This window comes from Miscanthus floridulus, chromosome 17 (genome assembly GCF_019320115.1).
Source record: "Miscanthus floridulus cultivar M001 chromosome 17, ASM1932011v1, whole genome shotgun sequence".
Taxonomy (NCBI): domain Eukaryota; kingdom Viridiplantae; phylum Streptophyta; class Magnoliopsida; order Poales; family Poaceae; genus Miscanthus; species Miscanthus floridulus.
Window position 1 is genome coordinate 97,235,989 of NC_089596.1, and position 15,424 is coordinate 97,251,412.

Below are 15,424 nucleotides of genomic sequence, written 5' to 3' on the forward strand. Positions count from 1 at the left end.
CCTGGCAAGCGGCAGCGGCTTTCCTACCTCGAATCAACTCCGAAAGACATTTTTTTTAGGGTTGACATTTTAAATTTCATCAGTGGAAAACTTTAGCAATTGGAAAATTTGATTTTTTTTCCTTAGTTGTTTTTTCTTGTGCACAGAAAACAAATACAGGGACAACAACTCTTTAGACACTAGAGATAGATGAAATACTTTTTTTTACATATATATTCCAAATGACAGATGAATTTTTGTTACAGATATATTCCAAATGACAGATGAATTCGTCTCGGTTAAGCAAACAGGGGAATGTGATTAAGAAACAGATCATCTATAACCAAAAGGAACCATATATACAAGCAAAGCCAATAATGTCTCCCTACTTCAGCGGAACAGCATGTCGGCGTGCGGGCAGAGCTCCCTGTACGCCTGCTTGATGGTGTTCTCGGCGACGCCGGTGGCCGCGGACACGTCCCGGATGGACCTCCCGGCGCCGGCCCGGCGTTCCATGGCCATGTAGATGATGGCGGCGGCGGTGGAGTCCGGGTTGCGCCGCACGTCGAGCTGGTCCTGCATCCTCCGCGCGGCCTCCTGCACGGCGCGCACCTCGTCCTCCCCCATCCCCAGCAGCGAGCCGAAGCGCTCCACGTAGTCCGCCGCGCGCACGACGCCGATGTCCATCATGGCCTCCCCGCCGGCCTCGTCCCCGAGGCGCTTCCGGATGAGCACGATGAGCTTGCCGATGTCCTTCCTCGCCGCGGGCCCGTCGCGCGTCGCCGCCGCCAGCTCCTTGAACGTCCGGGGCGCGCCAGCGCGGCGGCACGCCACGTAGAGGCACGCCGCGTACAGCGCGTCGCCGCTCCGCCCCGCGCCCTTGGTGTAGTAGTGGTGCGCCTTGCCCTTGCGCTCCATCCTCAGGAACACCTCCACCGCGCGGTCCCGCGCGCCCGCCTCGATCCCGAGCCGCGCCGCCATGTCAGCGATGGCGCGGTACGCCTCGGACATGGCCTTCTCGCCGCCGCGGGGCTGCACGCGCTTGTGCACGGCCGCCGCCGCCGCCGCCGTTGCGGGCTCCTCCTCCAGATGACCCGGCGGAGGCGTGGTGTTGAGCGAGAGCGAGAGCGCCACGGCCTCGGGCTCCTGATCGGGCGTCCTCAGCGACAGGGTCACGTAGCCGCGCATCCTCTGCAGGCCGTCCTCCTCGGCAGGGCGGCTTCCTCGGGCGCGGCGTTGTGCGTGTCGATCGGCGCCTAGTAGCAGTCCATGCACGCGTTCGCGAAGGGCGCTGACGTCACTCGGCGGCGGCGTTTCGAACCAAGAGACGCCGTTTCGATCGGTGGCAGTCTGGTCTCGTGTTTTGTGGCCTTGTGGGCAGTGGCGCTCTGGTCGTGTCTGGTGGCGGCGACGTCGCATATAGGGTGGGGGTGCTATTTAAAGGCGCGGCCCCAAGGTCGGTGCCGATTCGTCCCGACTCCGGCTTGGATCGGCGTCTGCTGCCGCTGCGGTTACGTCTCGTCGGATCCGGATCGAACTGACGGGGCTGCCGGTGATGTGATGGTACAACATGGGCCCACGGCATGTCAAGACGGATTTGGATCCAACACGGTTCCTTTTGTTTGGAGAACAGGTTGAACTCGGTGTATTCTCTTTTTTGTTGAAAACAGACTCCAAGTTTGATGTTTGTACTATATTATATATCCAAGTCACATAGGATGGTTTTACATAAAACAAAACTTTGTGGGGTTAACAAAATTGTAAAAACTTATATGAACCCATCTTTGAACAATTCCGTGATGCTTTATTGATCAAAACATAGAGGCTACCAAATGTACAAGCATTTCGTATCCATGTAATAATTATAGATATGGATTTAAGTAAAAATACATGTTGTTCGTTAACCAAGTTACAAAAACATTTATGAATGTTTTCTCGGACGATTTTGAGGAGAATCCCTACTTATTCCCACCATAAAAAACATGTCCTTTGTAACTATAGATTTGTTCAAACCTTTTTGTTTGGACTTTGGAGACATGCCTAATATTTGTGTAGAGTTGTATTGGAAACTACTTGAACGATATATCAAAAATTTGAAGGACTTAAAAAATATATTTTAAAAGATACTAGTGCTCAAAGACATGTTAAGTTTGTGTGACCGTACGTACCAAATGTATATATAGTGAGTGCTCAATCAATACCACAGTAGGATTAAATGAGGGTGAAAGGATCAAGATGTCCAAGAGGAGGTGAATTGGACTAATTCGAAATTTCTTTGCAATAATTAAATTCTATAGTTAGCCCAATTAACCTATTGTCCCTAGAAAGTGTTTCTATTGACCGTTATGTGCCTCTGCGGGGTGACCGGACGCTCCAGTCATGTTGATCGGACGCTCCGGTCAGTTCTCCCCAAACTCCAGTGTTTAAGTTGTGACCGGACACTGGACAGCGTCCGATCAACACTGATCGGACATGTCCGGCCATGATTTTCCCTCTCTGGAACCTTACTAGAGTCGACCGGACGCTGGGACTCACCGTCCGATCGCACCAGACGATTTCACCTTGATCAAATGAACTGATCGGACTCTGCGCCAGCATCCGGTCACCCCGGAGCCAGCATCCGGTCAGTATTTGACCATCCATTCACTTTCAACTCTCGATCATATGTGAATGAAGTTTAGTCCAATGGATCTAAGGGCTTTTTAGGAGCTACCTAGTGCTAGATTTAGCAAGTGTGCACCACACCTAACTCACTAAACTCACCTAGGTCAAGCTACCCGTCCATACCCCCTTAATAGTACGGCCAAAGGAAAAATAAAGTCCTAAACAACTCTAAATGTCTCTTCAACTTCAATCAACACTTAGAACTAGTCTATCCTTAACCTTGTCATCCATCCTTTGAAAACCGAAAGGATTTCCATCGTAGGGGCATGACCACCATGATAGCTCAATCGATCTCCATTACCGTGACCTAACTTAATTGCCTCTACAAGACATATGTTAGTCACAGTAATCACGTATTGTCATTAATCACCAAAACCCATCTAGGGGCCTAGATGCTTTCAATCTCTCCATTTTTGGTGATTGGTGACAATACCACCTCGAGTATGTGAAAGAGTCAAGGTTTTTAACATGCTTGGATCATATAAGCTTTTATCAATAAGAACAAAAGAGTTAGGCAAGCTTATATGACCCAAGCCAACATAATGTACTCCAAAGGTATGAAATAAGCATGAGTACAAGTAATAAAGCTCATTTGCATCAGAGTTAAACGCGGAAGCAAGGCAAATGAGCATAATACAAGAGATATGACATATAAAAGATTCAAAGTAGAGAGCACACATGTCAAATATCACGATCACGAAGATATCACTATCACATAAATATAGTTTGATGCATAAAAGTAAACACATGAATGCATAATAGTGTATCACACATAAAAACCAAATCGAATACATAAACTAAGCTCCCCCTAGATAAGTCGCTCCCCCTAAGTCTAACATACTCGATCCCTCTCCCCCTTTGGCATCAAACACCAAAACCTAAGGGTCGATCAGCGGAGCTACAGTGGACGAGTCGGGCGCTGAGGTGCGAGGAGTGAGCTGGAACTGTGTGCCATCATCATCTAATCCTGAGCTCTGAGTTGTCTGACCCTCTGTAGATGGAAGCGATGCTAAAGCGGTCTGGGTCAGATCTATAACTGGCGTTGCCTGCTCGGATGATGCAACAGACAAAGGGAGCATCTCTGTAGTCCCGGTAATAGGTGCAACTGTGGAAGGACCTAGGACATGTAGCTCTGGCGGAGTAGGCTGCCCTGTCAACTCACTAAATGAAGCACCAAGGCTCCTGGAAACTAGGGTGGGCACTGATGAACTCTGAGGCAGAGTAAAGCATGTATAAAGGGGAGTGAACTGTGGGGCTGGCACTGGCGAAGCAAATCACTAGGACACCTGCTCTATAGGTGAAGGAAACTATGGCGCTAGAGGTCCCTAACTCTAAAGCCCACTGGGTTGTAAAGCTGGAGTCATAGAAGTGGTGGCAGGCTGACCAAGCTAGGGCGAAGGCTGTGGTGGTGGAGCCCCAATAGCTGTCACAACATGCTACATAAACCCAAGTAACTGTTGCTGCATGAGAAGCTACTGCTGATGCATGGCCTGCTGCTGCTGCTGGATTGCCTACTGCTGTCGCTGGAACTCACCCTGCCTAGTCTGGAACTGTGCAAAAGTAGCAGCGGTCTCCTGAGCCTAGCAAGCCCGATCCTGCCTCATCCGCTCAAGTATGGCAAGTAGAGCGGGGTCTGTCTGTGGTGCAGTTGGAGCTGAACTAGAGCTACCAGCCTCATGGTCATGTCGTCATGGAGGCATCTGAGGGATATCGCGGTAGTCCTCATCTGAGCTGTCACTAGGGTCGCTCTCGACCATCCCCTCCTGTTGAGCATCTAACTGCTCCTCCTCAGTAGCTGCGATGTCCCTAATAGTCTCATCCTACTAGGCTATAGTCTCTGGCACCTCTGGATGGCGGCGCGGCTGGCTAGGAGTCCTCACTGCACTATGGCGAATCATCTGAGTCATGTTGTATGTATGAAACTCTGTAGTAGCACCACTATACTCTGCTAGCATCTCAGGTGGCCTCACAGTAACTGCCCGGTGGATCAAGAATGTAATCTAGTGAGCATATGGCAGCTGCCTGTGACCCCTGAACCCCTCTACAATAGTATCCTCCATCTCTGATAGAAGGAGATCCCAAATGTCAAACAGTCTACTGCATCAAAGAGTTCAGTAGCCATAGCTGTATGCGAGTCAAGCTCTCATGATACCCTATCCTCGGAAGCAGTGTCCTCCTCATAATAGCATCAAGCACTCTAGCAGTAGGAGTGAGATCACTGGGTGTCCTGCTCGACCCCTCACCAAAAGGCTCTGTGAAGCAATGGCGGACTAGATCTGTAGGAGGCACAAGACTGCCATGAGGGCGTCTGGGAGGCGTTGTCTGTCCATAGCAAACCTCATGAAGCCAGATGGGCTGCTCTTGAAGCCTGAGTATCTCTCTGACCCTAGAGCTCATCAGCCTGTAATCTCTGCCTTTGAAAGCAAAGTGAATGAATCTGTGCTGTGGGTCAATCAAGAGTGTAGCATAGAACTGACGGTCCCAAGATGGAACATATAGCCTGTCCATCCAAGTAAATCTATCAGCCCTGGTAGGAAAGCTAAGTAAGGGCAAATATGCTCTCCAGCTGCTGCTATAATAGACTCAATATTGCACACCCTCTGAGATCTAAATACAGCCCCACTATTAAGATATGCATTATAAAAATCTTCCTATAGTGGTGTGTAGAAGCCCTCTAAAGCTCGGTCATCCCTCCTCGGTGGGAACCACTGCTCAAAGTCCAAAATCTGAGTTGCTACACCTGCTTGCCCGTGGCAGCCCTCAAATCTAGATGAGTCACTAGAGATAGACCCTATGATCTAGGCGACGGATGAGAACCTCTTTGCTGTGTCTCTGACCTCGGTGTGACTGGAGCATGGGTACGACTAGAGCAGCGAAGCTGTGGCTGAGGTGCCTGCTCTATCTCCTTGGCCTGCTCTCCCTCCTGAGTTTGCTCTGCTGACTATGGCTGCTGCTGTGACTCCTCCTAAGGCTGACTCTCATCAATAGCCACACACCGTCCTCCAACCATGACAGTCCCAGCTGAACCACCATGACGGCACTCAACCTGCTCAAGTGCAGCCCTCGTAGATGGAGAAACCTAATCAGCAATAACAACACCACTCCGAGCACCTCCTCTCTCTGTGCGCTCTATGGCCTTTGCAACTACGGCTGCTCTCGCTGTATCTACATCAGGGTACTTGCGCTTCTTCATCGCCTTGCCTTTTGCATCTATAGGCTGACGAGGCAGGGGCCTCGGATCCTCATCATCGGGACCACCTCCAACATTCTTGACACGAGCATGGATCTGAAAAGAATAACTGCCGCTGACAAATATCAACTGTCAACTATCATTTCCGAGGCTTGGCCTCGATCCGTACTTGCGAGCTTGACCCCGAGTTGACTATCAACTGCCACTGAGACCTCAGAAACACCGACTTGCTGCACGTTAGAACAGATTGGATTTATAAATAATTACAACAGATCTAGATATATGAAACCCTAAGAAGCAAGCAATAGGTACGGAATTGAAACGAGGGCTTGCAATATGACGAACCAGCGAATTGACGAGAAGAGGAACGACACGCGGGGAACCACCGGGAATCCTAGGGTTGGGGTGTGCTGGTCGGTGTGGATCGGCCGTGGAGATCTAATGTGGACACTGGAGATGCTCGTGAAGGCAGTTGGGAAGATCCAATGTAGGCACTGGAGCAATGATGCACGGCGTGGAGGACAGCTAGGGTTCCGACAAGTCTGGTGGCGGTGCTGGCGCGTGGATGGCGGAGCAGAGCGGAGCTAGGGCACAGTGCAAAAGTGCTGCTAGCGGTGTGGGCTCGGCGCGAGCAAGCTGTGGTGGCGCGGTGCGCGGAGCGTACGGTGGCACGCGGGCTTGAGAAGGCGCGGTGCGGCGCGGTGGCGTGGGCGCGAACAGGCACGGTGGCGTGGCTGCGGGCAGGCAGTGGTGCAGCATGATGGCGTGAGAGGCAGCGTAGCGAGCGGCGGCTTCGGTGGCTAGGGTTTGGGCGATGGAGACGTGGCATCGATGACGGCATATACGGCTTTAGGTCTCGGCGCGACGCGATTTATGGTGGCCCCCGACGGATTAGAAAAGGAAACAGAGAAAAAGTCCTGAAACCACATGATATCTATTGACTGGATGTTCCGGTGGCGGCAACCGGACGCTGCCACCCAGTGTCCGGTCGATTCCAGAGAGGTCCAAAACCCTGGAATCACGACTAGACGTGTCTGGTGAACACCGACCAGACGCAGCCAGAGTCTGGTGCAAGCTGTCTCCTTCGTCTTCGATCGACCGGACGCTGAACCACCATCTGACCGGATGCTGAACAGCAGAGTCCGGTCACTCCATCGTAGCAGGTTCACCTCCTATGAACTGATCGAACGCTGGACTTTAGAGTCTGGTGCAGCGTCCGGTCACTCTTTTTCCAGCAAATCTTGAACGTTCTTTGTGCTGCCTGTTCCCAATCAAGTCCCAACTCTAATAAGATCCAAATAAACACCATTTGGGACTGATGTGAGTGACCTCTCTCAAACCCTCCAATTTTTCAAAATATTTTACCTTAGGCTATAATTCTTTTTAGGAAAATAGACAATAAGAGGGCAATTGAAGATAAACGGCAAAGCAACATTCATACATATGCAATGTAATACTTGAAGGTAAATCTAGTTGCTTGTCAAGTTTGATCCAAGGTTAAGCTTCTTCACACGCTTTACGGCGGTTATCTTAACCATGTTAGACAAGCCCTATATGTATTACCAAAAATTAAACATGTTGTATATTACAATGCAATACAAGGGACAACACAAGCTTATTTTTTAGTGAAGTTACTAAAATCAAGAACATTGAGCTCATTCCGCAATCGATAAAACGTCGCCTCATCTAGCGGTTTAGTGAAGATATCCGCCAATTGATTCTCGGTCCTTACACCTTCTAATGAAATATCATTCTTTGCAACATGATCTCTAAGAAAGTGATGATGGATATCTATGTGCTTGGTGCGAGAGTGTTGAATCAGATTATTTGCAAGTTTTACCGCACTTTCATTGTTGTACAAAAGAGGTACTTTTTCTAGAACTACACCATAGTCTAGCAAAGTTTGTTTCATATAAAGAATTTGTGAACAAGCACCCGCGGCAATGTATTCCGCTTCGGCGGTGGACAAAGCCACACTATTTTGTTTCTTGGAGGACCAAGACACAAGTGATCTACCAAGCAAATGGCACCCTCCAGATATGCTTTTTCTATCCACTTTGCAACTGGCATAATCCGAATCAGAATAGCCAACTAATTCAAATATAGCTCATTTGGAATACCAAAGGCCAATGCTTGGTGTGTGCTTAAGATACCTAAGGATTCTTTTAATGGCAATTAAATGAGTTTCCTTAGGATTAGCTTGAAATCTAACACACATACACACACAACACATGATGTCGGGCCTAGATGCGGTTAAATATAACAAGCTACCAATCATAGAGCGGTAGAGAGTTTGATCAACCGTGTTACCTCCCTCATCTAGGTCGAGATATCCATTAGTTGGCATTGGTGTCTTGATTGACTTACATTCATCCATTTTGAATCTTTTGAGAAGATCCTTAGTATACTTTTCTTGAGAGATGAAAATCTCTTCTCTCATTTGCTTGACTTGAAAACCAAGAAAGAATGTAAGCTCTCCAATCATTGACATCTTGAACTCCTTCGACATCAATTCCCCAAACTCTTTGCAAGAATCTTCATTTGATGATCCAAAAATGATATCATCAACATACACTTGATAAATAAAGATATGCCCATCAAGCTTCTTGGTGAATAATATGGTGTCGACCTTTCCAATGGTGAAGCCCTTCTCAATGAGGAAGTCCCGAAGGCGCTCATACCAAGTTCTTGGGGCTTGCTTAAGCACATATAGCGCCTTGGACAACCTATAAACATGATTAGGATATCTAGGGTCTTCAAACCCAGGAGGTTGATCAACATAGACTAGTTCATTAATAAAGCCATTTAAAAATATACTTTTCACATCCATTTGATATAGTTTCATTTCATGATGTGATGCAAATGCAAGGAGGATACGGATGGCTTCTAGTCTTGCAACCGGTGCAAAGGTATCTCCAAAATCCAAACCTTCAACTTAAGAGAACCCCTTTGCAGCTAGTCTTGCCTTGTTCCTCACAACTATGCCTTGATCATCTTGCTTGTTGCGGAACACCCACTTTATTCCAATGACTCTTGCACCTTTTGGTCGATCTTCAAGAGTCCAAACTTCATTGCAGGTGAAGTTGTTCAACTCTTAATGCATGGCATTTATCCAATCCGGATTTTGAAGAGCTTTTTCTACCTTAGTAGGCTCAAAGCAAGAGACAAAAGAGTGATGTGCAATAAATGAAGCAAGTTTTTGTGAGCGAGTCATTACTCACTTTGATGAACTCCCTATGATGAGATCTTGTGGATGATCTTGTAGTAGAGGTGTGTTTCTTCTATTGACCACTTGAGAAGGTTGTCAAGCATCAACATCTTGTGCTTGTACCACCATTTGATCATGGGAGATATGAGTGTCTTCATTTTCTACTCTCCTATCTTTATCACCATCTTAGGGCACATTTGATGAAGAAGGTGGATCAATTACTTGTACACTATCTTCATCATCTTTAGGCTTGATGTCTCCAACTGGAATGTTTTTCATAGCCTCCCTCAATGGTTCATCACCTACATCATCAATATTTTCATGTGCTCCTTGGGAGCCGTTAGATTCATCAAATTCCACATCATTTGTTTCTTCAACCAAGTCGGTGGCATGATTAAATACTCTATATGCTTTGGACTTTGATGAGTAACCAACAAGAAAATCAATATCACAACATCTTTGAAACTTCCCTAGGTGTTGCCGCTTATTATAGATGTAGCATTTGAAACCAAGCACCCTAAAGAAGGAGACGTCCGGCTTCTTCCTATTGAGTAACTCATAAGGTGTCTTGCCAAGGAACTTTTAAAGGAATAGGCGGTTGGATGCATAGCAAGCGGTGTTGATAGCTTCTGCCCATAGAGCTTTGGGAGTGTTGTACTCATCAAGCATTGTTCTTGCAAGAGTGATCAATGTTCGGTTCTTTCTCTCAACTACACCATTTTGTTGAGTAGTATAAGTTGCGAAGACCTCATACTTGATCCCAACTTCATCACAATAGGCTTCTATGTTTGTGTTGTCAAATTCTTTGTCGTTGTCACTTCTAATCTTCTTGAGCTTCACTTCAAATTCATTTTGTGCTCTCTTGGTAAACTTCTTGAAGCATGATGCAACTTTGGATTTGTCATGAAGGAAGAATACCCATGTGTATCTTGAATAGTCATCAACAATCACAAGACAATAAAGATTTCCTCCCAAACTCTTATATGTTGTTGGTCCAAATAAGTCCATGTGAAGGAGTTCTAGCACTCTTGTGGTTGACATGAAAGCTTTTGTTGGATGAGTATTTGCAACTTGCTTGCTGGCTTGACATGCACTACAAAGCTTATCCTTCTCAAACTTCACATCCTTCAACTCTCTCACCAAATCATTCTTCATTAGCTTCTTGAGTGAGCTTATCCCAACATGAGCAAGTCTTCTATGCCATAGCCACCCAAGTGTTGTTTTGGTGAATAGGCATGTCTTCAAGTTAGCATCTTCAGAGGTGAAGTCCACTAGATATAGGTTGTTGTATCTAAATCCTTTGAATATCACTTGATCATCATCCTTCTTAGATACAACAACTTCCTTCTTGGTAAATAAGCATTGGAAGCCAAGATCACACAATTGTCCAACAGATAGCAAGTTTAAACTCAATGAAGCAATATATAGCACATTTGAGATAGAATGATCATTTGATATTGCCACTTTGCCCAATCCTTTCACCTTGCCCTTTGAGTCATCTTCAAATGTGATTCTTTCTTGTCCATCTATTTCTTTATCTAGTGAGGTGAACATACGAGGATTATTGGTCATATGTTGTGTGCAACCACTATCAATAACCCAATGACTTCCACTGGTCTTGTAGTTCTCCTACACACAAGAGATCAAGCTTTAGGAACCCAAACTTGTTGAGGGCCCTTCACCTTCTCAACAAGTGACTTTGTTACCTAAATTTTCTTAGGCCTATTCTTGTTGGGAGGTCCTAAGAACATGACTTTCATCTTCCCACTAGAATCCTTTCTAAGCATGTAATGAGCATTGAAAGCAAAAGGTCTAGCATGCTTGGGCAAGGGTTGTGGTGGTGGAGTTTGGCACTCATGGACAAAGTGACCTTCTTGTCCACACTCAAAACATCTCTTTGGCTTTGGCTTTGATTTTTGTTATTGTTGAGCTTAAGCCTTCTTCTCTTTGTTTGCTATGTACCCAATACCACTTCTATTCATCTTCATGAGAGTGTTCATTAGTAGCTCACTTTGAAGATGCTTGCCTCTTGTGAACTTGCTCAATCCAATCTTGAGATGCTCTTTCTCCAACTTGAGCTTCTTGTTCTCTTTCTTGATGGCATCATTATTTTCTCTTCCTTGAGCTTCGTGTTCTCTTCTTTGAGCTTCTCATTCTCAAGAGTCAAATCACTATCATGATCAAGAGTTTCTAGCACAATAGTGTTGTGGCTTTTGATCTTTTCAAGATCTTTCTTGAGCTCTTCATTGTCATTCTTGAGCTTGACAAACTCATCATAATCATCGGCCTCAACCACTTGCTTGCCCTTGCTACTAGAACTTTGCTCAATGCTCTCAAAGATCAAATCATCACATGATGTAGTTATATCAATCTTAACAACATTGTTAGTAGCATCATATGGCTTATTGGATAGAAATTCTTGAGCAATGACAAGATTATCATGATTAATCTTAAGAGTAGTATATTCTTCTTTTAGCTTGTTGTGGCTAGTGATGAGCTCATTGTGTATCCTCTCAACTTAATGCCACTCTTGTTGAGCTTCTTTAGCATCTTGGTGGTTCTTCTCACCATGAGAGCAAGACTTGCATCATCAATTTCATCATCACTTAAGCTCTCATACTCAAGTCTTGCTTTGCCCTTCTCTTGGCTAGCCTTGAATGCCAAGTCTTTGTCTTTTTTCTTGTTAGAGGATGAGCCATCTTGAGGTGTGATGTGCATGTACATCTCATGAGCATTGATCTTTCCCAAGATTTGTGTCGGTGTAGCGGTGGAAAGATCACCTTGATGAAGCACGGTCACAATATACCCATATTTGTCAATGGGGAGGACACTCAAGATCTTTCTTACAACATTGGTTGGTTACATTTAAGTGAGTCCAAGCCCATTGACTTCCTCTACAAGAACATTCAAGCGTGAGTACATTTATTAGCACATTCTTTAGGAAGCATCTCAAAAGACTTAAGCTTTTTCATGACAAGATGATAGCGTTCCTCACGCTCACTCTTTGTTCCCTCATGTAGCGCACAAACGTCCGATCATAGTGCATGGGCGTCTTTGTGGTTCCTTACCCGATTGAACACATCTTTGCAAAGACCTCTAAAGATGGTGTTTCGATCCTTTGCATTCCATTTTTCGTAATTCACCTCATCGCCTTATAGGTGTGTAGCATCCCAAGGTTTTGGGAAGCCTTGTAAGACGGCTCTAAGTATTCCAATATCTAGAGCTTCTAGATACGCCTTCATGCGGATTTTCCAATATGGAAAATCAACCCCCTCAAAGATAGGAGGAGGTCCATCCCCGTAAGATATCTTTCTCTAGGCGGTTAAGCCTAAATATGTGAGCACGAGGCTCTGATACCAATTGAAAGGATCAAAATGCCCAAGAGGGGGGTGAATTGGGCTAATTCAAAATTTCTTTGCAATAATTAAATCCTACGATTAGCCCAATTAACCCCTTGTCTCTAGAAAGTGTTTTTATTGATCTAACGCACAAAAGTTTAGCAACCTATGTTCCAATCCTACTCTAGCATGCCAATTCTATGAATGTAAATGATAAGAATTGAATTGCTTAAAGTAAATACACAAAGTAAAGAGAGAAAGGGGAACACGGCGATGTTTTGCCGAGGTATCGGAGAGTCGTCACTCCCCACTAGTCCTCGTTGGAGCACCCGCGCAAGGGTGTAGCTCCCCCTTGATCCGCACAAGGATCAAGTGATCTCTACAGGTTGATTCTTTGACACTCCGTCGTGGTGAATCATCCACAACCGCTCACAACTTAAGTTGGGTCATCCACAAGCTCTGCCGGATGATCACCAAGTTCCCAATCACCACCAAGCCGTCTAAGTGATGGCGATCACCAAGAGTAACAAGCACAAACTCTCACTTGACCACAACAAGCCTAATGAGAAGGGTGGATGCACACTTTACTACTCTTGCTTTCACTAATGAGGGCTCTCTTTGGGATTCTCAAATATCAATCACCTCACTAGGACCTTGCTCTTCTTGGCACTCTCAAAGGTGTTTCTCAGCTATTGGAATAAGCAAAAGTACCCCCACACACGAATGGAGGAAGTATTTATAACCATGGCTGAAAAACGAACCGTTATGTGTCTCTGCGGGGTGACCAGACGCTCCGGTCATGTTGACCGGATGCTCCGGTCAGTTCTCCCTGAACTCCAGTGTTTAAGTTGTGACCGGACGCTGGACAACGTCCGATCAACATTGACCGGACATGTCCGGTCATGATTTTTCCTCTCTAGAACCTTACTGGAGTCGACCGGACGCTGGGACTCAGCGTCTGGTCACTTCACCTCTCAGTGTCCGGTCGCACCAGACGCTTTCACCTTGATCAAATGAACTGACCAGACTCTGCGCCAGTGTCCGGTCACCCTGGAGCCAGCGTCCGATCAGTATTTGATCCTCCATTCACTTTCAACTCTCGATCATATATGAATGAAGTTTGCTCCAATAGATCTAAGGGCTTTTTAGGAGCTACCTAGTGCTAGATTTAGCAAGTGTGCACCACACCTAACTCACTAGACTCACCTAGGTCAAGCTACCCGTCCATACCCCCCTTGATAGTACAGCCAAAGGAAAAACAAAGTCCTAAACTACTCTAAGTGTCTCTTCAACTCCAATCGACACTTAGAACTAGTCAATCCTTAACCTTGTCGTCCATCCTTTGAAAACCAAAACGATTTCCATCGTAGGGGCATGACCACCATGATAGCCCAATCGATCTCTATTACCGTGACCTAACTTAATTGCCTCTACAAAACACATGTTAGTCACAGTAATCATGTATTGTCATTAATCACCGAAACCCAACTAGGGGCTTAGATGCTTTCAGAGGGGAAGAAGTAGAGGTAACATGTTTAAAGACTGTTTGGCGCAGCTTCTCGTGACTCCGGCTCATACTGCACCAGCAATTGTAATAGCATTGTTTACATGAACCCCAGCGCGTCTGATCACCATGAACATGGCTACGTAGTGTGATTAGCGAGTAATAGCACATGATCTCCTTATGCTAGGGAGGGCAGAGCTAATTGTATAACACTAACATCCCCTAGTGTGCCATGTTCGTGGCACGGCGTTGTAACTTTCACTATTATTTCTCGATCTTAATACAAAGATGCGTAAATCTTTTGCGTATTCGAGAAAAAAATTAGGAGCACAAAGAAGCCATGTTTTATGGCTCCTCCGATACTGTAGCCTAGATCTGGAGCTAGAGAGAGCCTGGCCAAACAAGATCTTAGCATTTAGTTAGGAATGATCTCCGCACCCTGTGATCGCCTAAAAAATTCTGGCATATAGCACCCGGTATTGGGAATATTGTAATAGTAATAGGAAGGACATGTATTAAGCAACCAGGCTCTCAAGAATTGCACGAGGATTAACCGACTACAATAATGAAGAAGGTGAGTATTCTAGCTACTCAGGTAAACATAAAGCAAGGTGTATAGTGGCTGAAAGTCTACAATACCGATATTGTGTGGAGAGACTAGAGAGGGTAAGGCAAACTACAAAGGTACATTTGAGGAAACATTAATGGGCATACATAGCGCGGATGGTGGTTCTAATCCCGATATTATGCATGAACACCATTAGGGCTTAAAGGAGGAAGAGTGGAGAAAGGAAGGAAGAACAAGATTGAGAGAATATGTTGAATGTAGAAAAAAAATAGGCCATGTTTAACCGTGCTCTGCATCTATCACGTGAAGCGTTAAGACCTCACATCCAATATTGTCGTAAAAACGAATGAGGAATATGGATTTACAATCCCATAATCTTAGGTGATGGATCAGACATGATATTCTTTATTGGATGGAGGCCATAGATGGATAGTCCTCACCAAGAATGCATACAAGGTGTTGGCAATTCAGGACTCAAGCAAACACTCCTCTTAATATATCCATTCGGGTGCTGTAAATACTACGAGTAATTTGGGCAGACAAGTTAATCCAACCAAGAACTTAAACCTTTGCATGGAGGCTACTCATTTGGTGTGGCTGCAACAACTCGTTAGTGGCGGCTCACTTCGGTTAGAACCATTCTATGGGCTTGTGGTTTGGGATGAGAGGCATTAGGGAAGTCCTTGCTTGGCTACACTGATGATTATAATGGTGACGCTTATGGGCATTGTATACCTCATTGGAGGCATTGTCTTGTGCCCTCTCCCCTATTCTTGCCTTTACCTAGGGTCTTTTTCCTAGTTGAAAAAACTGTGCTGGTATTCCGATTGGCGATGACGACGTCTACAGATGTCATTCTCTCCATAGAGGCATCATATCACTTAATAAAACCCCTGGTGGGATAGGGTGGCTTTTGGTTTCGCACGCAACTTTGATTGGTGGTCAGTCGTGTCGTTGCTAACGTCGTGCGCTG

General features: G+C 45.8%; 1 pseudogene; it reads right to left on the bottom strand.

Moving 5' to 3' along the window:
* Positions 1–282: 282 nt before the first annotated feature.
* Positions 283–1,398, bottom strand: LOC136514795 (transcription initiation factor IIB-like; annotated as a pseudogene).
* Between the last annotated feature and the right edge of the window lie 14,026 nt (positions 1,399–15,424).